The sequence below is a fragment of the Amblyraja radiata genome, chromosome 3, assembly GCF_010909765.2.
Source record: "Amblyraja radiata isolate CabotCenter1 chromosome 3, sAmbRad1.1.pri, whole genome shotgun sequence".
NCBI lineage: Eukaryota > Metazoa > Chordata > Chondrichthyes > Rajiformes > Rajidae > Amblyraja > Amblyraja radiata.
In genome coordinates, this window is record NC_045958.1 from 112,289,479 (window position 1) to 112,314,532 (window position 25,054).

Consider the following 25,054-nt stretch of genomic DNA (forward strand, 5'->3'; position numbering starts at 1 on the left):
CTTTGTGTCCTCCCACGCACTTAAATTATATGGTCAGTGTTTAAAGTGGAATAGTGAATGTTTCACCCAGTACAGTGAAAAGACGTATGATAGAAAAAATAGGTGCTGGAGTATGACATTCGGCCCTTCGAGCCAGCACCGCCATTCAATATGATCATGGCTGATCATCCAAAATCAGTGCCCCGTTCCTGCTTTCTCCCCATATCCCTTGATCCCATTAGCCCTAAGAGTTCTATCTAACTCTCTCGTGAAAACATCCAGTGAATTGGCCTCCACTGCCCTCTGTGGCAGAGAATTCCACATTCTCCACCTATGATGCGTGGCTTTGAAACAAAACTGATTCGCATTCCCATTCGAATAGCAGGCAAAAAATGTCATGCAAGTCTATTGTTTGTGCACTTAATATCTCACAGGCATCTATCTCCATCCCTGAGGCCATTGTGTTTCTAGAGATTGATAAATTATCTCCCCATGTATTTATCCTTTTCATTTCAATCCAAATTCTAATCAGATTGGCTTCTGAAAGTTAGCTGACTGACCCCAGCATACATCGGCATTTGTTAACGGCTGGGCAAAGAAAGGTCTTCAGATCTCCAGTTTACTGAGGCATGCTAGCTTTGCACTCCTGCCCTTTAGTTATTTGCTCTCGGCTCTGGTTAAATAGCCCCCTTACTTCTACTTAATCCTTGAGGCATTTTAAAAATCCCAGTTCGTGCCCCCATCAATTGTCCATTGTCCAGCGAAAACAAGTATTTCTCTGTGAGTCATCTTTCATAATTTGGAACATTAGTCCAGGGATCATTGCTGCTGCTCTCTTGTTCCCATACTCATGCACTTTTGAAGATAGACGTCCAAAGGCGAATCTTCATTCATACATCTCCGGTCCGCTGGACACCTGCGTTACTGGCAACTGCTTTTTGAAGTGGAGGTCACTGCAATTACGTAGGCCAACACAACCATTTTAAACAACATGGTGCTGATGAGGTAATTAGAGTACAGAAAGACACAGAGTCTGAAGAAGGGTTTTGACCAGAAACGTCGCCTATTTCCTTCGCTCCATAGATGCTGCTGCACCCTCTGAGTTTCTCCAGCATTTTTGTCTACCTTCGATTTTCCAGCATCTGCAGTTCCTTCGTAAACAAAGACACAGAGTGCTGGAGTAACTCAGCAGCTCAGGCAGCATCTGTGGACAACACGGATAGGTGACGTTTCACAGAGTGCTGGAGTAACTCAGCAGCTCAGGCAGCATCTGTGGAGAACACGGATAGGTGACGTTTCACAGAGTGCTGGAGTAACTCAGCGGGTCAGGCAGCATCTGTGGAGAACACGGATAGGTGACGTTTCACAGAGTGCTGGAGTAACTCAGCGGGTCAGGCAGCATCTCTGGAGAACATGGACTGTTGCCCTTGTCCATACCTGAAGAAGGAACCCGACCTGAAACGTCACCTCTCCATGTTCTCCAAACATGCTGCCTGACCAGCTGAGTTACTTCAGCACATTTTGGTAAACCAGAATCTGCAGTTCCTTGTGTCTGACTTGCTATATTTCAATTTCTTTTTCATTTAGTCTTCCAGCATTTGCAAGTTTATGATTCTGAATAAATGGACCATGTTTTCCATTGATCAATACAATGTTGGATAGCTCTCTATACAGTGGCTATCTTTAGACTTAGAGGTAAGGATTTATGATCCACGCGCCTTTGAAAATTGGTTACATTTAACGTCCAGATGGTAACTTTTATCAGACACAAAATGCTGGAGTAACTCAGCGGGTCAGGTAGCATCTCTGGAGAGAAGGAATAAGGTGACGGTTTCTCTAGAGATGCTGCCGGACCCACTGAGTTACTCCAGCATTTCGCATAGAGAGATATAGAACAAATGATTGGGAAAGAATGAACTGGTTTTCACCTGGGCCCACAGCTAACAATGGCCTGGTTCCTTTGTCATTGTTCCATCTTTGAATATCTTTCTTATCGCCATCTATATCTCTCGTTTCCCTTTCCTCTGACTCTCAGTCTGAAGAAAGGTCTCGACCCGAAACTTCACCCGTTCCTTATCTCCAGAGATGCTGCCTGTCCTGCTGAGTTAAGGGCCTGTCCCACCAGCACGACCTAACGTGGTCGCTTGAGCCGTACGGCCTCGCGGGGCCGGTCCCACTTCGATCGCCGGAGCCGTATGGAGTTGTGCAGAGCTGGTCCCGACATCGCGCGGGGCTCCGAAAAACTGACTGTCCAAAAATCCCACGCGGCAACGGCCTGTCGGCCCGCAGCCGCATGGAGGCCGTACGCAGCGCCTCGACGGCGTAGCCTAGCGCGTGGCGTTGCGCAATGACCTCACCGCCCGGCGTGCCGTTGCGTGATGACGTAACCGCCCGACGCCGTGCGACGTCCAAATTCAGTCGGCCCGCCTCCTGCCCAGCTGATTGGTGAGTATGATGTCGGGACCAGCTCCATACGGCTCCGCGGTTGGAAGTGGGACCAGCCCCGCGAGGCCGTACGCCTCAAGCCACCACGTTTGGTCGCGCTAGACGCATGCAATGGTGGGATGAGCCCTTTACTCCAGCATTTTGTATCCATCTCCGGAGATGTGTTGAACATGCACAGACAATATTTGCACAGGCAGCACTTTGTGGGTTTTATTTGTAAACCAGCATTTGCAGTCCGTTGTTGCGGGGTAATTGGAGTAACCGGGTTGGCCAAATTATTGGAGTTCAACATTGCAAGGAGTTACAATGATCTCGTGACTTTGTAATGTTGCATTCTAAACTCCATTGCCCTTGCTCTTGTCCTCTGTCTCCTCAAAGATCTGTCGGTGATGCTCTGAAGTAAACGCCAACAGGAGCAAACGTGTCGGAAGGAACTGCAGATGCTGGTTGGTTTACACTGAAGATAGACACAAAATGCTGGAGTAACTCAGCGGGTCAGGCAGCATCTCTGGATAGGAGGATTTCCTTTTGTCCAGAGATGCTGCCTGACCCGGTGAGTTACTCCAGCTTTTTGTGTCTAATAAAAGTAACCGGCTGGATGTTAAATGTAACCAATTTTCAAAGGCACGTGGATCATAAATCCTTAGCTTTAAGTCTAAAGATAGCCACGGTATTGAGAGCTATCCAAAATGGTATTGAACAATGGAAAACATGGCCCATTTATGCAGAATGGAAGGCCTGGATAGAGTGGATGTGGAGAGGATGTTTCCACTACTGGGAGAGTCTAGAACCAGAGGTCGTCGCCTCAGAATAAAAGGACATATCTTTAGAAAGATTCTTAATTAGTACAGGTATCAGGGGTGATGGGGAGAAGGATGGATAATGGGGCTAAGAGGGAGAGATTGATCAGACATGATTGAATGGTGGAGTAGACTTGATGGGCCGAATGGCCTAATTCTGCTCCTATCACATGACCCTTGGACCTTATAAAAGGAGACGAGGAGAAATGTCTTTAGTTAGAGGGTGGAGAATCCGTGGAATTCATTGCCACTGACGGCTGTGAAGGCCGTGTCAATGAATATTTTTAAGGCTGAGATTGACAGATTCTTAAATAGTATGGGTGTCAAGGGTTATGGGGAGAAGGCAGGAGAATGGGGTTAGGAGGGAGAGATAGATCAGCCATGATTAAATGGCAGAGTAGACTTGATGGGCCGAATGGCCTAATCCTGCTCCTACAACTTATGAACATGAGTCAAAAACTTGCAGAAGCTGGAAGTCTAAAGCAAAAAAAATGGAAGCACATCAAGTCAGGTGGCATCTGTGGAGAAAGAAAGCGACAACATTTCAGGTTGATAAGCCTTCGTAGTTATGGTGAGGGGCCTGCTTAATATTCCCTGCGTTTTCTGTTTTGGCTTCCATTCAAATAACAGCTTGTGTGTAGTAAAACAGCCTCAATAGTCTTTAAAGTAATGTTAGTGGCGGAACAGTAGAGTAACTGATAGTCATACAGCACCGAACAGGCCCTTCGGCCCAACTAGCCCATGCCAACCAAGATCCATTGTCTACACGAGTCTCATTTGTCCACGTTTGGCCCATATCCCTCTCAACCTTTCCACTCCATGTATCTGTCAAATGCCTTTTAAACCTTGTTATAGTACCCAACTCAACTCCTTATACCTCCTCTGGCAGCTTGTTCCATAGACCCACCCTGTGAAAAGGTTACCCCTCAGGTTCCTATTAAATCTTTCCCCTCTGTACATCCTCTGCATTCACCCTATCTATTTCCCTCATGATGTACACCTCTCTATTAGACCCCCCTCAGCCTCCTGTGCTCCAAGGGATAACAAGCCTTGCAAGCCCAATCTCTCACTATAGCTCAGGCCCTCAAGCCCTGGCAACATCCCCGTAAGGATGCAGTCTCACAGCGCAAGAGACCCGGGTTCGATCCTGACCTTGGTGCTGTCTGCGTGGAGTTTGCACCTTCTCCCTGTGAACTCATGGGATTCCTCCGGGTGCTCCGGTTTCCTCCTACATCCCAAAGACATATGGGTTTGTAGGTTAATTGATCTCTGTAAAAAAAACAAGCTCCTAGTATGCAGAAAGTGGATGATAAGATTGGGGTAACATGGTCAGTATGGGCTGAAGGGCCTATTTCCATGCAATATCTTTTGATCAATCGATCAAATTATATTAACTGATATTAAGGGATGTGTCCAGAGTCTGGTCTATGACGGAGGTATTAAGAACATTTAAAAAGAAGAATCAGAGAGATTTAAGGAGGAAATCAGCCATGATTGAATGGCGGAGTAGACTTGATGGGTCGAATGGCCTAATTCTGCACCTGGAACATATGAACATGACATTCCTGTGCTTATGGCTTTAGAAAGAAAGTGAGAAGTTGTGGTTGTTCAAGAGGGCTGTAAGATTAAGGAATGTGCAGAGCTGAATGGAAAGTTGTCAGAGAATTGGAAAGCAAGAATGAAAAAATGCCAATATAAACTGAGATCCATTGTAAATCTGGAGAAACAAGGAACTGCAGATGCTGGTTTACATTAAAAAAAAGAATACAAAATGCTGGAGTAATCCAATGGGTCAAGATATTGACTGACACGTTGAGTTTAGTTTAGTTTAGAGATATAGCGTGGAAACAGGCCCTTCAGCCCACCGAGTCCGCACCGACCAGCGATCCCCGCACATCAGCACTATCCTACACTAGGGACAATTTACATTTACACCAAGCCAATTAACCTACAAACCTGTATGCCTTTGGAGTGTGGGAGGAAACCGAAGATCTCGGAGTAAATCCACGCGGTCACTGGGAGAGCGTACAAACTCTGTACAGACAGCACCCTTAGTCGGGATCGAACTCGCGTCTCTGACGCTGTAAGGGCGGCCACGGTGGCGCAGGGGTAGAGTTGCTGCCTGACAGCACTTGCAGCACCGGGGACCCGGGTTCGATCCCGACTACGAGTGCTGTCTGTACGGAGTTTGTACGTTCTCCCCGTGACCGCATGGGTTTTCTCCGAGATCTTCAGTTTCCTCCCGTACTCCAAAGACGTACAGGTACGTAGGTAAATTGGCTTGGCGTATGTGTAAATTGTCCCTAATGTGTGTAGGAGAGTGTTAACGTGCGGGGATCGCTGGTCGGTGTGGACTCGCTGGGCCAAAGGGCATGTTTCCGCGCTGTATCTCTAAAAAAAAACTTAAGGCAGTAACTCAACCGCTGCGCCACCATGACCGCCCATACTGGAGTTACTCCAGCATTTTGTGTCCCAGTGCATACTTTCCTTCTTTGCATGAGGTTGCTGTGACAGATTGAAATTGGCCGTGGACATTGGCAAACCTAGCATGTGGCGGCCTGACTAGCATGCTGTCAAGTGGCCAACTGCCCAGACGCCAGTCACATTGACAGCCTGGTTGCCTACGGGATAAAGAGCCTGACACAAAGCGCTGGAATAACTCAGCGGGTCAGGCAACATCTGTGGAGAAAAAGGATGGCTGGGGTTTCCTGTCGGAACCCTTCTTCACACTGAATAAGGAGACTGTATAGGAAGGAACTGCAAATGCCGGTTTTACACTGAAGATAGACACAAAATGCTGGAGTCGCTCAGCGGGTCAGGCAGCATCTGTGGAGGTAAGGAATGGCTGACGTTTCGGATTGGAACCCTACTTCAGACTGATTAAGGAGACTTGTTTAAGGAAGAACTGCAGATGCTGGAAAAATCGAAGGTAGACAAAAAATGCTGGAGAAACTCAGCGAGTGAGGCAGCGATTCTATGGAGAGAAGGAATAGGTGACGTTTCGGGTCGAGACCCATCTTCATATTAAGGAGACTATTGGGGCAGCAGGTTTGGGCCACCGTAGCAAGAATCGGGCTGTTGACATGTGGTGAGAATTGGGAGACAACGTGACCAGTTATCCCAGTGAAGTGCAGGGATAAACACACAACACTGGAGTAATTCAGTGGATCAGGCAGCATCTCTGGAGAGAAGGAATAGCTGACGTTTTGGGTCGAGACCCTTCCAACTTTTGCCTGCAGCCTTAGGATTGAAACCCGGCCATGAGGGAATCCAAAAAAAAAAAATGTTTAATTCTTTCATTTTGTTTTCAATGATGGAATTTGATTTTTATTTAAAGCTTTAAGTTTGTGATTTATATGCTGCACAGCCAAAATAAACTGTTTTGAAAACTCAAATCGTTTTGGCAGAATTATCCATTCATTTAGGCGCCGTGACTCAAAGAGTCATACAGTTTGGAAACAGGCCCTTCGGCCCAACTTGCCCAAACCAGCCAACATGTCCCAGCTACACTAGTCCCACCTGCCAGCGTTTGTCCCATATCCCTCCAAACCTGTCCTATCCATGTACCTGTCTAATTGTTTCTTAAAGGTTCTGGCGATAGTTCTGGCCACAACTACCTCCTCTGGCAGCTTGTTCCATACTCCCACCACCTTTTGTTTGAAAAAGTTACCCCTCAGATTCCTATTAAATCTTTTCAACTTAAACCTATGTGCTATGGTTCTCGATTCCCTTATTCTGGGGCAAGAGACTCGGTGCGTCGACCCGATTTATTCCTCTCGTGAAATATACACTCAGTGGACTGTGTCCATGCATGGGGTACTTCATCTGGGATTGTCTTTATGTATAGCAATAATCTCACTGATCTATATACAAAAAAAAAAATTATTTCAGTGTCCCTAGATAAATGTGACATTGAAATAAACATAGAACCGTTGAACCATTTATTATGCTGTCTTAAAATATGAGCCATAAGTCCAAATGTTTGATCAAATATTTTGATCAGTTTTCAGCCACACGTGAAAAAAGTTGGCAACCTTCTGGTCTAGAGTAACTTTAGACTGTTCGGTACGGTGGCGCAGCGGTAGAGTTGCTGCCTAGCAGCACCAGAGACCCGGGTCCGATCCCGACTACGGGTGCTTGTCTGTACAGTTTGTACATTCTCCCCGTGACCTGCGTGGGTTTTCTCCAGGTGCTCCGGTTTCCTCCCACACTCCAAAGGCGTACAGGTTCGTAGCCCAATTGGCTTGTTATAATTATCAATTGTTCCTAGTGTGTGTGTGGGATAGAGTTTGTGTGCGGTGATCGCTGTTCGGCGCGGTCTTGGTGGGCCGAAGGGCCCATTTCCGCTTCGGCCCACCGATTCTGAGCCGACCAGTAATCACCCCGTGCATTAAACCGACATTTAGTGGGGACAATTTTCCCGACTTACTGAAGTCAGTTAACCTACAAACATATGTACGTCTTTTGAGTGTGGGAGGATACCGGAGCACCCGGAGAAAACCCACGCAGGTCACAGGCCCTTCAACCCACCGAGTCCGCGGCGACCAGCGATCACCCCTGTACACGAGCACTGTCCCACACACTAGCGACAATTTACAATTCTCACCGCAGCCAATTAACCTACAAACCTGTACGTCTTTGGAGTGTGGGAGGAAACCGGATCACCTGGTGAAAACCCAGGCAGTTACAAGGAGGACGTACAAACTCCGTACAGACAGCACCCATAGTCAGGATCAAACCCGGTTCTCTGGCGCTGTGAGGCAGCAGCTCTACCGCTGCGCCACCGCGTTGCCCCGAAGAGAATGACCGTCCCTTTTGCAGCCCACAAGGGAATTTGGCAACTGCTGGCTGGAGTCAGTGAGTGAGTGAGGAGCCTGGCAGCCTGGGCCTGCTCCTTCATTGTTACATTTGTCCCGGCAACAGTGCTAACAGGAGGCGAGTGAGCCTCTGGTTTATTAACCAGGCTGCCATATGACTATTGTGCGAGCCTCAGCCATTTGCTGATATCACAGTTTTAAAAGAGACGAGACTAAGTGGGACCCGTTGGGTCACAGTCACCACGAGGGGTGTGAGGGGGGGAGAGGGGTGTGGGGGGGAGGGGAAGTGTGTATGTGGGGGAGAGGTTTGCGAGGGGGGGGGAGGAGGGATGTGGGGGGGGGGGGGGGAGGGGGGGTGTGGGGGGGAGGGGGTGTGTGTGGGAGGGTTGTTGGGGGGAGGGGGGTGGTTTGGGGAGGGGTGTGGGGGGGGGTGTGGGGGGGAGGGGGTGTGTGTGGGAGGGTTGTTGGGGGGAGGGGGGTGGTTTGGGGAGGGGTGTGGGGGGGGGGTGTGGGGGGGAGGGGGTGTGTGTGGGCGGGTTGTTGGGGGGAGGGAGGTTGTGGGAGGGGGAGGGGGTGGTTTGGGGAGGGGTGTATGTGGGCAGGGGGTTGTGGAGGGGAGGGGTGTATGTGCGGGCGGGGGGGTTGTGGGCAGGGGGTGTTGTGGAGGAGGGGGGATTGTGGGGGAGGGGTGTGTGTGGGCATGGGGGGGGTTGTGAGGGGTGAGTGGAAGGGAGGGGTGTGTGGGGGGGGAGGCTGTGGGGGCAGCGGTGGAGGGGTGTTGGGGCAGGGGGGGGAGGGGGGGAGGGAGCTCGGAGAAAAGACGGGGGAAGAACCATGGGGGAGAGTGCGGTATCACAGGGGAGGGGGGCAGGAACCAGCGAGAGGGACCAGAGAGGAAAGGGTTGTGTGTGCGATGGGGACTCACAGCAGGCGCTGGTCGCTTTGCTGGTTGCTGGTCGAACTCCTCCGCTGGGACCAGAGTCTCCGCTTTCCGTTTGACGACATTGGCGCCATCTCCGACTCCGACTGGCTGGGTCGGGTCGGGCCGTTTCCGGTCCCTCCCTCCGAAAATTGTGTTGGGTTGGAGACCTCCGCCAGCCAACCAGAGCTTCCTGCAGCTGCAGTAAAGACGCGATGGCGCAGGAAGGGGCGGAGTGACAGTAGAAGGGACCAATCCACGCGGCGCTGAACGGCAGGAGAGGCAATCGATCTGCGCACGCGCAGTTTTAAAGATTTTTAAACCTCGATAACTCTTACCAGCTTCCACCGATCAGAACAAAACTTGGTGAAATCGCAGCACAGGGGAACGGTGAGTAAGCTGGAGAAATATCCTAGCGCTATCGCCTACCGTTTTTGCGCATATAGAATGACCACCAAACCGGAAGATAACAAGATCAGAGTTTAGTTACGTGTAGATGCTGTGTGTGTCTGGTGGAGGGGGTGATAAATGTTTAAAATTAGAACAAAGACTGACACAAAATGCTCGAGTAACTTAACGGGACACGCAGCATCTCCGGAGAGAAGGAATGGGTGACATTTTGGGTGGAGACGCTTCTTCAAATTAGGACTGCTGTTTTTGAGAAGTGCATCTCTGGCATGGTGCTATCTCTCGCAGTTATAAAGGTGCCTTGCCAGATGGTGGGAATGTTTACATTGGTGCAGAATATCCCAGAGCTCACATGCCCGCATTGTGATTGTTGCTGCTGCCAGACATACAGCGGTAATTATTCCTTTCACAGGCCAAAGCTAAACATTTACCATTATCCTGTGAGAAAACTGCAAAATGGATGAAGGCAAATGGTGGGGAAAAGTTGCGCTTTATTAAAGGTTAGGGTTTTAATACGATCCATAAATGCTAATTTGTTAAACATAATCCCAGGGAGCGCTTAGTTTAGTTTAGTTTAGAGATACAGCGCGTAAACAGGCCCTTCAGCCCACCGAGTCTGTGCCAACCAGCGATCCCCGCACACTAACACTATCCTACACACACACTAGGGACAATTTACAATTATATCAAGCCAATTAACCTACAAACCTGTACGTCTTTGGAGTGTAGGAGGAAACTGGAGATCCTGGAGAAAACCCATGCAGATCGCAGGGAGAATGTGCAAACACTGTGCAGACAGCACCCGTAGTCGGGATCGAACTCGGGTCTCCGGCGCTTCAAGGCAGCAACGCTAACCCTGCGCCTCCGTACCACCCAGAGAGTGGTGTTCTCTGGGGGTACTCTTTTTCTCAAAGTTATCCATAATACTAAGTAGAATATATTTTACACCTTTTTTTTTCATATTCTGACCAAGATACAGAATTGCATTTACTTAAGGGCTTCCGCAGTTAGACCAGGGCAGGACAAACACAGTGAATGGCAGGGCTCTTTTTTTTATTTTTTATTATGAAACTACTTTTATTCAAAAAATAAAAATAAACATAGAGTATTAACACAATCAAAGACTGCCTATGCTGACAGTTTACAAACAAATGATCGTCAAATTAATAACGTCAACGTCAACTGGATCCACGAAATGGCCGTTGAAGGCCGAGTGTCCCGTTTATCAACAAAACACTCGACCTTCAACGGCGACCAGTATTCATGGAAAGCCTCCAAAGTCCCCATGGACACCGCGTGTTCCCTCTTAACACTTAAACAAAATTATCAAATTAAAATATTAACATTCTTATCGATAATATATTCAACCTCCTGTGGTGACCAGCGTGCACAGAAGGCCTCCACAGTCCCCATGGACACCGCGTGTTCCTTTTCGAGGGACACGCGAGCTCGGACGTAACCCCGGAAAAGGGGCAGGCAGGCAACTGGTGTGCGGCCATCGACTGCCCGCTGCCTGGACCCGCGAATGGCCATCTTGGCCAGGCCCAGGAGCAGACCGACAGGGAGACCCACTCCTCCCTCCCATCCTTCCCCCCTCTGCACCGGGTGCCCATAAATTAATAGTGTTGGACTAAAATGTAGCCAAAACTTGAGGAGCAGCCCTTTCAGATACTCAAACAGTGGCTGCAACCTCTCACACTCTAATGGCAGGGCTCTGGGAGTTATTGTTGAGCAGAAAGCCTGAGGGGGACAAGTAGATAGGAACAACATTTTGAAGCCATTTGGACAGATTGATGGATAGGAAAGATTTAGAGGGATATCGGCCAAATGCAGGCAACTTGGTTGGAATGCACATCTTAGGACAAAGGGCCTGATTCCATGCTGTATGACTCTGGCATTAACAAGTCCCTTTATGTGGAAATAATGAAAGGCCTGGATCGAGTGGATGTGGAGAGGATGCTATCACTAGTGGGAGAGTCTAGGACTAGAGGTCAAAGCCTCAGAATTAAAGGACATCCCTTTGGAAAGGAGATGAGAATGAATTTCTTTAATCAGGAGGTGGTGAATCTGTGGAATTCTTTGCCACAGAGGGCTGTGGAGGCCAAGTCAGTGGATATTTTTAAAGCAGAGATAGATAGATTCTTGATTAGTACAGGTGTCAGGGGTTATGGGGAGCAGGCAGGAGAATGAGGTGAGGAAGGAGAGATAGGTCAGCCATGAATGAATGATGGAGTAGACGTGATGGGTCGAATGGCCTAATTCTACTCCCTATCACTTATGATCGTATGAATTCATGTTATAATAATAATAATGGATGGGATTTATATAGCGCCTTTCTAATACTCAAGGCGCTTTACATCGCATTATTCATTCACTCCTCAGTCACACTCGGTGGTGGTAAGCTACTTCTGTAGCCACAGCTGCCTTGGGGCAGACTGACGGAAGCGTGGCTGCCATTCTGCGCCTACGGCCCCTCCGACCACCACCAATCACTCACACACATTCACACACATTCACACACAGGCAAAGGTGGGTGAAGTGTCTTGCCCAAGGACACAACGACAGTATGCACTTCAGGCGGGATTCGAAGCGGCTACCTTCCGGTCGCCAGCTGAACACTTAGCCCATTGTGCCATCTGTCGTCCTGGTTCCCCCTGGCTACAGTATCTAGAACAACGAGTCTGTTTTGAAATAAGGGTTTGGCTATTCAGAGCAGTGAGTTGAAGAAACATCTTAACCTAGAAGCCTTTCAGGAGCTAATCTAATTCAGTTTAGAGATACAGCATGGAAACAGGCCCTTTGACCCTCCGACGTTCATGCTGGCCATCGATCCCCATACACTAACACTAACCTACACACACACACACACATACACACACACACACACAATACGGATCATTTCCAATTTTATTTGAAGTCGATTAACCTACAAACCTGTACATCTTTGGAGGGTGGGAGGAAACTGGAGCACCCGGGGAAAACCCACACAGGTCACGGGGAGAACGTTGTATAAACTCCGTACAGACAGCACCCGTAGTCGGGATCGAACCCGGGTCTCTGGTGCTGTAAGGCAGCAACTCTACCACTGCGCCACCGTGCCACCCATGCTGCCGAACCCTGCTTCTTTTTTTATAGTGTTCTTGAATTCAGGCATAGGTCGGGTGGACAGGACCTTTACCCCAGGGTGGTAATGTCAAAGGCTAAAGGGCATTCCTTAAAGTGTGAGTGGGGCAAAGTTTAAAGGAGATGTGTGGGGCAGGATTTTTTACACACAGGGTGGTGAGTGCATGGAATGTGATGTCAAGGGTGGTGGTGGAGGTTGATATGGAAGTGGCGTTTAAGAGGCTATTAGATAGGCACGTGTATATGCAGAGAATGGAGGGATATGGATCGTGTGCAGGCAGGCGAGATTAGGTTATCTTGATACCATATTCGCCAAAAACATTGTAGGCCAAAGGGCCTGTTTTTGTGCTGTACTTTTCTATCAAAAAATACATAAAGTGTTGGAATAACTCAGCAAGTCAGGCAGTATCTCTGGGGAACATGGATGGGCGACATTGTGGGTCATGGCCATTCATCAGGCATTTTTTTTGCATTACCTCGTGTATTCATTTGTACTTTTCTATATTCAATGTTCATGCACGTCATCTTTAGGCAGCATCGGTAGAGTTGCTGCCGTGACCTGCGTGGTTTTTCCCCGGGTGCTCCGGCTTCCTCCCACACTCCAAAGACGTATAGGTTTGTAGGTTAATTGGCTTTGGTAAAATTATAAATTGTCCCTAGTGTGAGTAGGATAGTGTTAATGTGTGGGGATCGCTGGTCGGCACGGACTTACTGGGTTGAAGGGTGTGTTTCTATGTCTGTATCTCTAAACTAAACTAAACTACATGAGAGTGTCCACATAATTGTTAGTGTGTAAAACTCTGGAAAGGAGGTTGAGGAACGGTCTTGGGTTTTGTTTCCCCACAATGACGGGGATTTGGGTGAGTGTGAGATCGGCTCTTTTTGACAAGGAAGCCTTCTCCTAGCTTCTCGTAACACCAGGGGACTTAAACGTTCAACTTCCAACTCTGACTGAAACACTCAGCTGAATGAGCAAAAGGGTCAGAGGATAGACACAAAGTGCTGGAGTAACTCAGCAGGTCAGGCAGCATCTCCGGAGAGAAGGAGTGGGTAACATTTCAGGTCGGAACCCTTCTTCATAATCCTTCTTTGTATGACTTCTTCAGACTGAAGGGTTTAGAAGTCTTAAGTCTAACAGTCACTGCAAAACATAAAATATACCTTGCGTATGGTGTAAAATTAATTTCAAGTGTATTGACTACCAGAATTTCTGGTTGTGAAAAGCTTAGAAAAACTTTTTCATGCAGCCTCACCCAGAAGGATTTGAGAAGATTTATAAGGTCATGTGATAGGAGTAGAATTAGGCCATTCGGCCCATCCTCTCCTCTGCCATTCAATCATGGCTGATCCATCTCTCTCTCCTAACCCCCATTCTCCTGCCTTCTCCTCATAACCTCTGACACCCGAACTACTCAAGGAAGTCTGAAGAAGGGTCTCGACCTGAAACGTCGCCTATTCCTTCTCTCCATAGATGCTGCCTCACCCGCTGAGTTTCTCCAGCATTTTTTGTCTACCTTCGATTGTTCCAGCATCTGCGGTTCTTTCTTAAACAAGAAACTGACCATAAGTTTGTGTCACTGTTTTATTTCAGAATGCTAGAGACAGCGTTGTTTTCACTGCTGTGGTGTGTAGCACTTTCTAAGCTGCAGTTCACACTCTTCAGGATATTTCTCCAGCTCTGCTTTGGATCTGTGACAGTGCAACATGTGGTGTGTGGTGGGAAAACTGTGTGCCTGGCACATCACAGCCACGCTGCCGAGAGGTCTGGAGAAGTGGATTATTCAGCATTTTCCAGTCCGTCTGTTTCCTGTGATTCCATGAAAAGAGAGCCCATCAAAGGGAAACTAGACGTCCAATTGCTTCTGCAACTGCGGAAATTGTTGTGTAGAGTGTGCACCAGATCTTTTTCTCTAACTGTGCATTTCTCTAGAGGTTTAAAGGGGTGTGAGCCAAATGTGGGCAAATGGGACTAGCTTAGATGGGTCATCTTGTCGGCATGGACATGTTGGATGGAAGGGCCTGTTTTCCCACTGTCTGCCCCTATGACTTGTGGGAGAGAACCTTGATGCCATGTACGTTCCAAAATACATCATAAGATCATAAGTGATAGGAGTAGAATTAGGCCATTCGGCCCATCAAGTCTACTCCGCCATTCATTCATGGCTGATCTATTTCTCCCTCCTATCCCCATTCTCCTGCCTTCTCCCCATAACCCCTGACACCCGTACGAATCAAAAATCTATCTATCTCTGCCTTAAATATATCTACTGACTTGGCCTCCACAGCCCTCTGTGGCAAAGAATTCCACAGGTTCACCACCCTCTGACTAAAGAAATTCATTCTCATCTCCTTCCTAAAAGAACGTCCTTTAATTCTGAGGCTATGACCTCTGATCCTAGACTCTCCCACTAGTGGAAACATCTTCTCCACATCCATTCTATCCAAGCTTTTCACTATTCCGTATGACTCAATGAGGCATGGTAATATACATGACATGATTAATAAGTTTGGAGATGACACAAAAGATTTAATAGAAACCTGAGGGGTAATATTTTACACACAAAAGAGGGGGGGTTGTACTGAACGTGCTGCCGGAGGAGGTAGTTGAGGCAGGAACTATCCCAATGCATTGTATTGCATCCTTCCCAGGATGTCACAAAACAATTCACAGCCAACTTAGTACTTTATGAAATGCAGTCACTGCTGAGAAGCAAGAAGCGTTGTGTACAAAATCATGAGAGGAATAGATCGGGTAGACACACACTCTTGCCCAGAGTAGGGGAATTGAGAACCAGAGGACATAAGTTTAAGGTGATGGGGGGGGAAGATTTCATTGGAACCGGAATGGTAATTATTTCACCCAAAGGGTGGTGGATGTATGGAACAGGTATAGGCCGGAAGAGGTAGTTGAGGCAAGTACTATTGCGATGTTTAAGAAACATTTAGACAGATACATGGATAGGACAGGTTTAGAAGGATATGGGCAGGCAGGTGGGACTAGAGTAGCTGGGATTTGTTGCTTGTGTGGGCACACGTTGGGCCTAGTATCTTGTTGCCATGCTGTATGACTCTCTATGAAATTACTCTTCACCAATGAATTTTAAAGTATGAAAGAGATTGTATTGCAATGCCGATGAATCTGTGTTCTAATTCTCAGTCTTGCTGTTCTCCATTGATTGAGATCCTCCATTCTGTGCCTATTGGAAGCCATATTTGTTTTGTATTAGGATCAGACTCTCCAAACACTATCCCGTACTCTAGTTTATTTTTAGGTTAGAGATACAGCGCAGAAACAGGCCCTTCGGCCCATCGAGTCCGCACCGACCAGCAATCCCCGCACATATTTAACTCCTACATATTTAGCTTCAAACACATCTGCACTGTTTGTCCATGTGGTAACAAGTTCCACATTTTAATGACTCTTATGGGAGAAAAAAAAGTTTGGTTCTTGACAGAATGTTACATTGAAATGATGCCTTGGGTTTCTTGACTTCCCTATAATTTTACAGCTGTTCCACTCACTGAACCAAGGCATGACTTCATTGTTGGCTAAGTGTTGAAACAAAAGCCAGCTCATCACGACAGCAGCGCCAGGTTTCTTAACTCTTCCGCATGGTAAAGATGTTGGAAAAATGGGCTTGCTAAAAATGACTAATGAGGTGGGGCAACGGCAGAGTTGCTGCTTTACAGGGCCGGAGACCCTGGTTCGATCCTGACTACGTCTGTACGGAGTTTGTACCTTCTCCCTGTGACCTGCGCGGGCTTTCACCGGGTGTTCCACACTCCAAAGACGTTCAAGTTTGACGATTAAATGGCTTCGGTAAAGGTTGTAAATTATCCCTCGTGGGTAGGATGGTGCTAGTGTACAGGGATCGCTGGTCGGCACGGACTCGTTGGGCCGATGGGCCTGTTTCCCTGCTGTTTCTCAACGAACCTGAACCAAACTAAAAAGACAACTTAATTTAAAGTGTAGGAAGGGACTGCAGATGTAAACCGAAGATAGACAGAAAAAGCTGTAGTAACTCAGCGGTAAAGGCAGCGTCTCTGGAGAGAAGGAATGGGTGATGTTTCGGGTTGAGACCCTTCTTCAGACTGGTAGGGATAAAGGAAACAAGAGGTAATTAAAGCATAGGCTGAGTTTCTTCTTCTTTCGTGTCCATCTTCCATGTTTCAAATGTTGACATCGCTGTCATCGTCCGTCCTGAAAGGGGCGCAAGCTTCCGGCGACAATCAGTGGAAGCCATCACTTGTTGCAATAGATGATGGTGGAACCAGAATTAGCTCAGGATACTGTGTTTAAGAAGGAACTGCAGATGCTGGAAAATCGAAGGTAGCCAAAAGTGCTGGAGAAACTCAGCGGGTGCACTCCATAGATGCTGCCGCACCCGCTGAGTTTCTCCAGCACTTTTGTCTAGCTCAGGATACTTCCAGTTTCCTGCCCCCGCGATGTGGACGCTTCTGCTGTGGGGCCAGGCTGAGTTTTATCTGTCAGGAAGAGGCTGTAATGCTTAGATTGCCCAGGCTATCTCATCTTCTGTGCTGTTTGTGTCCTTGCACCTCCCCTCCCCCACTGACACCCGCTCTCCTGAGCTGGGAAAGCTGCCTGCTATGTGGAGATACACCCAGAGCTCCAGTGTGTGCGTGTGCATGTGCGTGTGCGTGTGTGTGTGTGTGTGTCCGTGCCTTGCGCCAGCCCAGCTGTGTGAGAACAGATGGGGCCAGACACCAAAAAGATCCATGTTCAAATCTGAAGCGCGGGTCACTTTATTGGAACACATTTGGGCATTCATGCACGATAACAAGATTACAATCTGTTCAAGTGTTGTCTCCTGTTACACACAACTTTTGTGAAGCTGTTTGATGCGCCTCATTTTTCTTTATAAATCTAACCATCTTTCTACTGTTAGTTACCAGGGCTCAGATACAAAGGATTTTAAAATAAAATCTGACTTGTTCTTGATAAACAGTACTGTTAATTTATCAGCACAAAATGCTGGAGTAACTCACCGGGCAGGCAGCATCTCTGGAGAAAAGAAATCGGGGTCGGTGCCTTACAGCGCTTGCAGCACCTGAGACCCGGGTTCGATCCCGACTACAGGTGCTGCCTGTACGGAGTTAATAGTCTGCGCTATATCTCTAAACTAAACTGAACTAAATAGCAGGGCTCTAAATTAGTGGTTGCCCGGGTGCCACTGACCACCTAAAGTGCCGCCGGGCAACCTAAACGCCGAGTCATTTTGCCCGGCTTGGCACTGCAGATACTGGTTTATACCGAAGATAGACACAAAAAACTGGAGTAACTCAGCGGGTCACGCAGCGTCTCTAGGGAAAAGGAACGTGACTTTTTGTGTCGGCGATGGTTGTAATGCGTGGGAAAGATGCTAAAGTGTGGCGTGACGGAGGGATGGAGCGAATGATGGGACCCGCACAGCAGCGGCAGCGGCTCCATCTCCTCCTCCTCCCACCCCCCGCCCGGCCTGATAGCGGCCGCTGCCTGCCACTCCGCCAATGGCGCTTTCAAAACAAACCCTCTCGCACGCCGAGGCCGGGAGGAGGTGGGGGGTGGGGGGGGGGGGGGGAAACCTCCTTCCGCCATCTGAAGCATCTGCACCGCTCGGCCCCGCATCTTGCTGTTGGCTGGTGGAGGAGGGGAGGCGGTGGCGAGGAGATCCCAACTGTCTCCCCCTTTGGCGGCGGCACTTGGCCATGGACAGGGACGGCCTAGGCAGCGATGATGCCGGTGTTGTCCGAGGAGCGCTGACCTTCCTTCCCACCTCCTCTGCCCCAAGTTCCTCTCTCTCTCTCTCTTGTACGCCCCCCTCCACCCTCTTATCCTGAGACCCCTCCTCTCCATCCCGCACTGATCCCCATTCCCGCCTCTATTCAGTCCTCACTGACATCCCCTGTGCTCCCCTCCTCATCTACCCCCCTCCCCCATCTATTCATCCTGCACTGATCTCCCTATCCACCTCGCATTGATTCTCCTGCCACTCCCCAGCAATCCTACACTGGTCCCCCAATTCATCCTGTACTGACCCCCCATCCCATCCATCCTGCACTGCTCCCCCCATCCATCCTGCTCAGATCCCCCCCGTTCAACCCACTGTCATCCCCGCGCTCTCCCCTCACAATTTTACCTACTCCAACCAACACGCACTAATTCCCCTGCCTCAATCCATCCATTACGCACCAATTGCCTTCTCAACACCCCCCCCCCCCCCCCCCCCCCCCCACCACTACCATCTATCCCTCCTGCACTGATTCATCCCCCCCCCCCCCCCCCGACCCTATTGTGCTGGAAATGTCTTCAGAGCGAACATTGACTATGTTTGATAACGGAATGCAATCAAATATGTTTTAATTCCCAATGTTATTATATGTTTTAGTCCATAAAGATGGATTAATTAAATTGTGAACACGTGAAACATTAAAACCGCGTGTTCAATTGTCACTGCCACCGTTGACACGTTATTATAGAATTCATTTTAACGGCAAATCAAAGCTCTTAATATGGAGTATCAGTACTGTAGTTATTTAATGAGCAACATTCACAACTATACGTTGGATTTATCCAGGTTTTACTTCAACAGTCATTCATATACATCACAAATTTAGTCAGGAGATATTTCAGTTTAAATTTTAACGGTAATTCTGAAGTGGGAATGATGGAAAAAGCGTCTATCAACAATTTTTTTTTTAATTTGTTGCTTACAAACTGGGTATCTTCATTGCTGTTCACAACACATACATCTATTCTGATTGTCCGGTAATGTAGCGTCTTAACACCTTTAAACATATTACCAAAAGAACATTTGCTGCATTTATGTCCTTTGGCCATCTCTTGTCAGTTAGTGTAATGTTTAACCTGTCAGATGGGTATGGTCAGTTTTAACAGCTATTATTATAAAATGCCTTTAGAAAATTCCTTGCAACCTGTATATTTTGTTGTGGAAAAATTATGTGGGAAGCGAGAGTGTTTCTGTACCAATAGCAATAACGACCCATGCTATGGCCATGTCATGATAATTTTTGGTCCTTTACAGAAAACATGCTTGCATCAATCTGTAGTGTGCATGGTTAAGCATATATGTTATCATGGTCCAGGATTTATTGACACAGGTTGATCGTACGCTGAATAATCCAACCGCATTTTTGTTTGGAAGTGGAAAGAAATAATAGAAATTGCATTAATTGCAATGTGTAAAAAGAGTTGAGATACTGTATTATAATTTTGCTGCATGTCATTGTGGTATATATCATGTCTTGATTGGTGGATATGTTTAGTTTGTGACTTTATTTGAAGCAGAAATAATATGTGAATGCTTCATTGAGCATCATTCCGACTGGTAACTACACACTTCATCCGAGCACATTATTGCACGTGTCATGCAAGCCGTCTTAAATGACCACCTAAACTGTCATTTGGCAACCTAAAAAGCTGCCAAGGTTGCCCAGCTGGCAACAGGGGAAAAATGTTAAGCGAGAGCCCTGAATAGGTGACGTTTCGGGTCAAGACCCTGCTTCAGACTGTGAGTCAGAGGAGAACGGAACATCACTTATTCCTTCTCTCCAGAGATGCTGCCTGACCCGCTGAGTTACTCCAGATGTTTGCGTCTATCTACTGTGTGAACCAGCACCTGCAGTTCCTCCCTACACTGTTAATTTGTGAGCAGTGATCCCCGTACACTCACACAATCCTAAACACACTAGGGACAATTTACAATTTTACCGAAGCCAAATTAACCTACAAATCTGTACGTCTTTGGAGTGTGGGAGGAAGCCAGTGATCCTGGAGAAAACCCACGCAGGTCACGGGGAGAACGTACAATCTCCATTTAGCCAGCACCCGTGGTCTGGATCGAACCCGGGTCTCTGGCGCTGTAAGGCAGCAACTCTACCGTGCCGCCCCATTTGATTTGAAAGACAGAGGGACATAAGGAACAACTGATACTGGTTTATAAAAGCTGAAATGTTGCTTTGTCGTTTCCTGCTCCTCTGTTGTTTTGATGTTGAATGTGGATGTATCCTGACACGTTTAATAATCAGCACATATCTTGTCTCTTCCACCCAGGCCACCCACCGTCTCACGAATGTTTTCACGGACGGTCTCACTGACTTGCAAATTCCACGTCCGACGCACTAAACTCGTGCTAGTGAGCAACGTTGTCGATTAAGACGAGGAAGGAGGTGAGTGGAGGATGTTGCATAATCGTTATTACCTGCAGATTCTACCCATACCGGCCTCCGACAACATGGTTCCGTTTCCCTACTCGCTTCACTGTGGAACCTTACTCCATGTACCTGGTGATGGGGGTACACTGGATGTCCTACAGGACCACCGTTAGTCCAGTCAAGTCACTTTTATTTCTATAGCACATTAAAAAAACAACTCTCGTTGACCAAAGTGCTTTACATTGGTGGAGGTACTAACGTTATACAACAGTGGTTCATAGATTAAGTACATACATAAAGACATACATTTAGCCCTCCCTCAGAGGACTATAGGGAGGGCTATTAGGACAGGTTTGTGTGGAGTGGTGGCCATCCATTACTCCAGGGAGAAGGCGGGGGAATGGGGTTAGGAGGGTGAGGTAGATCATCTATGATTGAATGGCGGAGTTGCCTTGTTGGGTTGAATGGCCTAATTCTATCACTCATGAGCTTAGGATCTGTAGTGACAGTCTTCACGACCTCTCAATGTTTTAGCCCTCGATAGTCACTAATTTGCTGACTGTGGTTCAGAAGGTAATCTCATGCATTCCACGAGCTCGGCATGAGACATTCAAAGCCAGCGAAAGATGAATCATCCAGAAGCAGTCTCTTGATTAATAGTTTCTTTATTGTAGAAATACAAAACAGTAAAATCACTCATAAAAACTTCTTCTTGTATAAGAACATCGTCTTAGAAACATAGATAATAGGTGCAGGAGGAGGCCATTCGGCCCATCGAGCCAGCACCGCCATTCATTGTGATCATGGCTGATCGTCCCCTATCAATAACCTATGCATGCCTTCTCCCCATATCCCTTGATTCCACTAGCCCCTAGAGCTCTATCTAACTTAAATCCATCCAGTGACTTGACCTCCACTGCCCTCTGTGGCAGGGAATTCCACAAATTCACAACTCTCTGGGTGAAAAAGTTTTTTCTCACGTCAGTCTTAAATGACCTCCCCTTTATTCTGAGACTGTGGCCCCTGGTTCTGGACTCGCCCAACATTGGGAACATTTTTCCTGCATCTAGCTTGTCCAGTCCTTTTATAATTTTATATGTTTCTATAAGATCTCCCCTTCACCCTTCTAAACCAGTGAATACAAGCCCAGTCTTTTCAATCTTTCCTCATATGACAGTCCCGCCATCCCAGGGATCAATCTCGTGAACCTACGCTGCACTGCCTCAATCACAAGGATGTCCTTCCTCAAATTAGGAGACCAAAACTGTACACAATACTACAGATGTGGTCTCACCAGAGCCCTATACAACTGCAGAAGAGCCTCTTTACTCCTATACTATATGTCTTCCAGCATATATACGTTTCAATCATACTCGTGATCATATTCGAAAACTCTCTCTTCCCCATGGTCTTCATTGAACTAAACTAAACTATCTGGGAGTCTGCGCTAGAATCCTAGCCACGAACACGCCACAGACTACCTAAAAATCCCACCCACATAATTACAGGCAGATAAAAATTAAAGGTAACCAGGCATGATTATATTAAACTTTCTAAGCTTAATGGTTCCAACATGATCCAAGGTTTATTTGGCAAAGGATCATTATTTAGACGTCCAACCTGGCATCGCAATCGGAAGCCAGAATCCTATGCCTTTGTTTATTCCCATTCCTCCTTTCACTGTTGTTTCAGAAAGACCGGAGCAAAGTCTAGTTTGTTTAGTTTATTCTCACTTGTACCGAGAGAGAGTGAGAAGCTTTTTGTTGTGTACTATCCAGTCATTGATAAGACCTCATGATCGCAATCGAGCCGTCCACAGTGTACAGATAGATGATGAAGGGTATAATGTTTAGGGCAAGATAAAGTCCAGTATAATCCGATTAAAGATAGTCCGAAGATCTCCAATGTGGTAGATCAAGACCGCGCTCCAGCCGGTGGTATGGTGGTTCAGTTGCGTGGATTTGGGAGAAACCTCTTTCCTGAGTGGAATGTGGAACTTGAACTCTGGGGCGGGAGAGTTGTGGGGGGGGGGGGGGGGGGGGTACTCGGGGAGTAACTGAGGCGAAGAATTATGATGTATTTAATAGGCATTCATGTGAGGGGAAATGGAATCAATATTCTGACAGGGGCTAAATAAAACATGAGTCGGAGAAGGCCCATGTCGAAGAAACCAAAAAAAACTATTGTGTTTAGTTTAGTTTGGAGAAAGAGCGCGGAAACAGGCACTTCGGCCCACTGAGTCCACGCCGACCAGCAATCCCCCGCACATTAACACCAGGGACAATCTACAATTATACCAAGCCAATTAGCCTAAAAACCTGTACATCTTTGGAGTGTGGGAGGAAACTGGGGAAAACGCACATAATTCGCGGGCAGAAAGTACAAACTCTGTACAGACAGCACCGTTAGCTGTGCGGAATTCTTGAACACGGTCATGTTTTCGGAGCCCCGCGCGATGTCGGGACCAGCTCTGCACAACTCCATACGGTCCGGCGATCGAAGTGGGACCGGCCCCGCGAGGCCGTACGGCTCAAGCGACCACGTTAGGTCGCTCTTGCCGCATGGAGTCGCATGCTCGTGGGACAGGCCCATAAGGCAACAACTCGACCGCTGCGCCACTGTGCTGTTTGATTGTCCTGTTCCTGAGCTTTGGCTGCACATTCATCTCAATACTTGTTGACAATTTTTGTGGGCACCCTAGTACATAACTGAGAAAAAGTAACAGCCGTAAGTTCTTACTGTTCTCTGGTTTGGCCGGATGTATTAGCTTACGATGGTCACATTGGGTGAGAAGACACAGTCAGCGGAGCTGGAGTTTGTTATGAAGAACATAGTGACCTCGCGGAACAGTAAACCATCATTGAATGAGTTGTTTACGGAGCCCAATAAGTGACACTGGCACTCACCCTGACACACCCTGTCAATTAGAGTGATACAGCGTGGAAAGAAACCCCTTCAGTCCAACTTGCCCACACCGACCAACATGCCCCATCTACACTAGTCTCACCTGCCTGCATTTGGCCCATATCCTTCCAAACCTGTCCTATTCATGTACCTGTCCAAATGTTTTGTAAACATTGTGATAGCTTTTAAAATTCAAAACCGGAGCAATGGCAGAAGATGTTTATGGCAATCACTTGTGCAATGGATCAATAAGTACAGTAGGTCTTCAGCTTTTGAGCAAGGGGCACACGGTGGTGCAGCGGTAGTGTTGCTGCCTTATAGCGCCAGAGATCCGGGTGCAATCCTGACTCTGCACGGAGTGTGTACTTTCTGCCCGTGCCCTGCGTGGGTTTTCTCTGGGTTCTCCGGTTTCCTCCCACACTCCAAAGTTGTACAGGTGGGGTTGATGACTCATTCTCACACCTTGCACTTCCTTATCTCTGTATCTCCCTCTCCCCTGACTCTCAGGTCGAAGAAGGGTCTCGACCCAAAACGTCACCCATTCCTTCTCTCCAGAGATGCTGCCTGACCCGCTGATACTACTCCAGCATTTTGTGTCTATTTTCAGGTTTATAGGTTAATTGGCTTCAGTAAAATTGTAGATGATCTCTAGTGTGTAGGATAGCGTTAGTATGCGGGGATCGCTGGTCAGTGCTGTCTCGGTGGGTGGGCCGAAGGGCCTGTTTCTGCACTGTATCTCTAAACCACCATTGACACTTCATTTCACCCAACATTCTATTGCCTTTCTTACAAAATCTGTAGAATTCATTGAAGTGTTTCTACTTTAAAAAAATATATACAAGTATGTTCAGGGTATTTTTGTGGCTTAGGAGTGAATCCAAAATCAATAGTTATAAATTACTGAGTGGTCAGGGCAATTTCTAGAGGCTGCCTTGGCTACATCTGTCCAGATATTAAGTCTAATGTAATGTAATTCTGCTGACTTATTATGATGCTAATGGTTTATAACAAGCAGTGAGTCTGCAAAAGCAATGTGGAATCTTGGAGCGACAAAGAAAACTCAGAACCTGTTAAATATAGCCTATAACCTGTAGGACGTGGCTTGGGGGATGGGGGGGGGGGGGGGGGGGGGGGGGGTGGGGGAACGAATGAGGACCCAGCGTGGGATACTTTGTAACTCTGTCGGCGCCCTTTATGTAGCGACTCGTTGCATACCTTGGGTATACAAAACAAAGAATATCACAGTGACTCGTCAGGTGACAATAAAGCATCCATCCATCCATTCATTCATTCATTCATTCAAAATATAATATGATAAATGGCTTTGCATTATTCAGCAAACAAATGTCACAAGGTGGAAGACTTTAGCAAAGTAGCAATTTGAGGAAATGCAAGATTCCCAAGTTTCCATCGATCCAACTGATTTGGTGAAATACAACTGCACCACTCTTTTGAACCCAGAACTTGTTTGTAAAAAGGAGCATCAT

The 25,054-nt window shown here is 47.4% G+C and overlaps 1 protein-coding gene across 1 annotated transcript in view; it reads left to right on the forward strand.

Moving 5' to 3' along the window:
• The window catches only part of lhfpl2 (LHFPL tetraspan subfamily member 2), a 202,189-nt gene that overhangs the window by 24,524 nt on the left and 152,611 nt on the right, over window positions 1–25,054 (forward strand). Inside the window, exon 2 of the mRNA XM_033018602.1 lies at window positions 20,563–20,678. The gene's annotated coding sequence lies outside the window, so the exon portion shown is untranslated. The remainder of the gene's footprint in view (window positions 1–20,562; window positions 20,679–25,054) is intronic.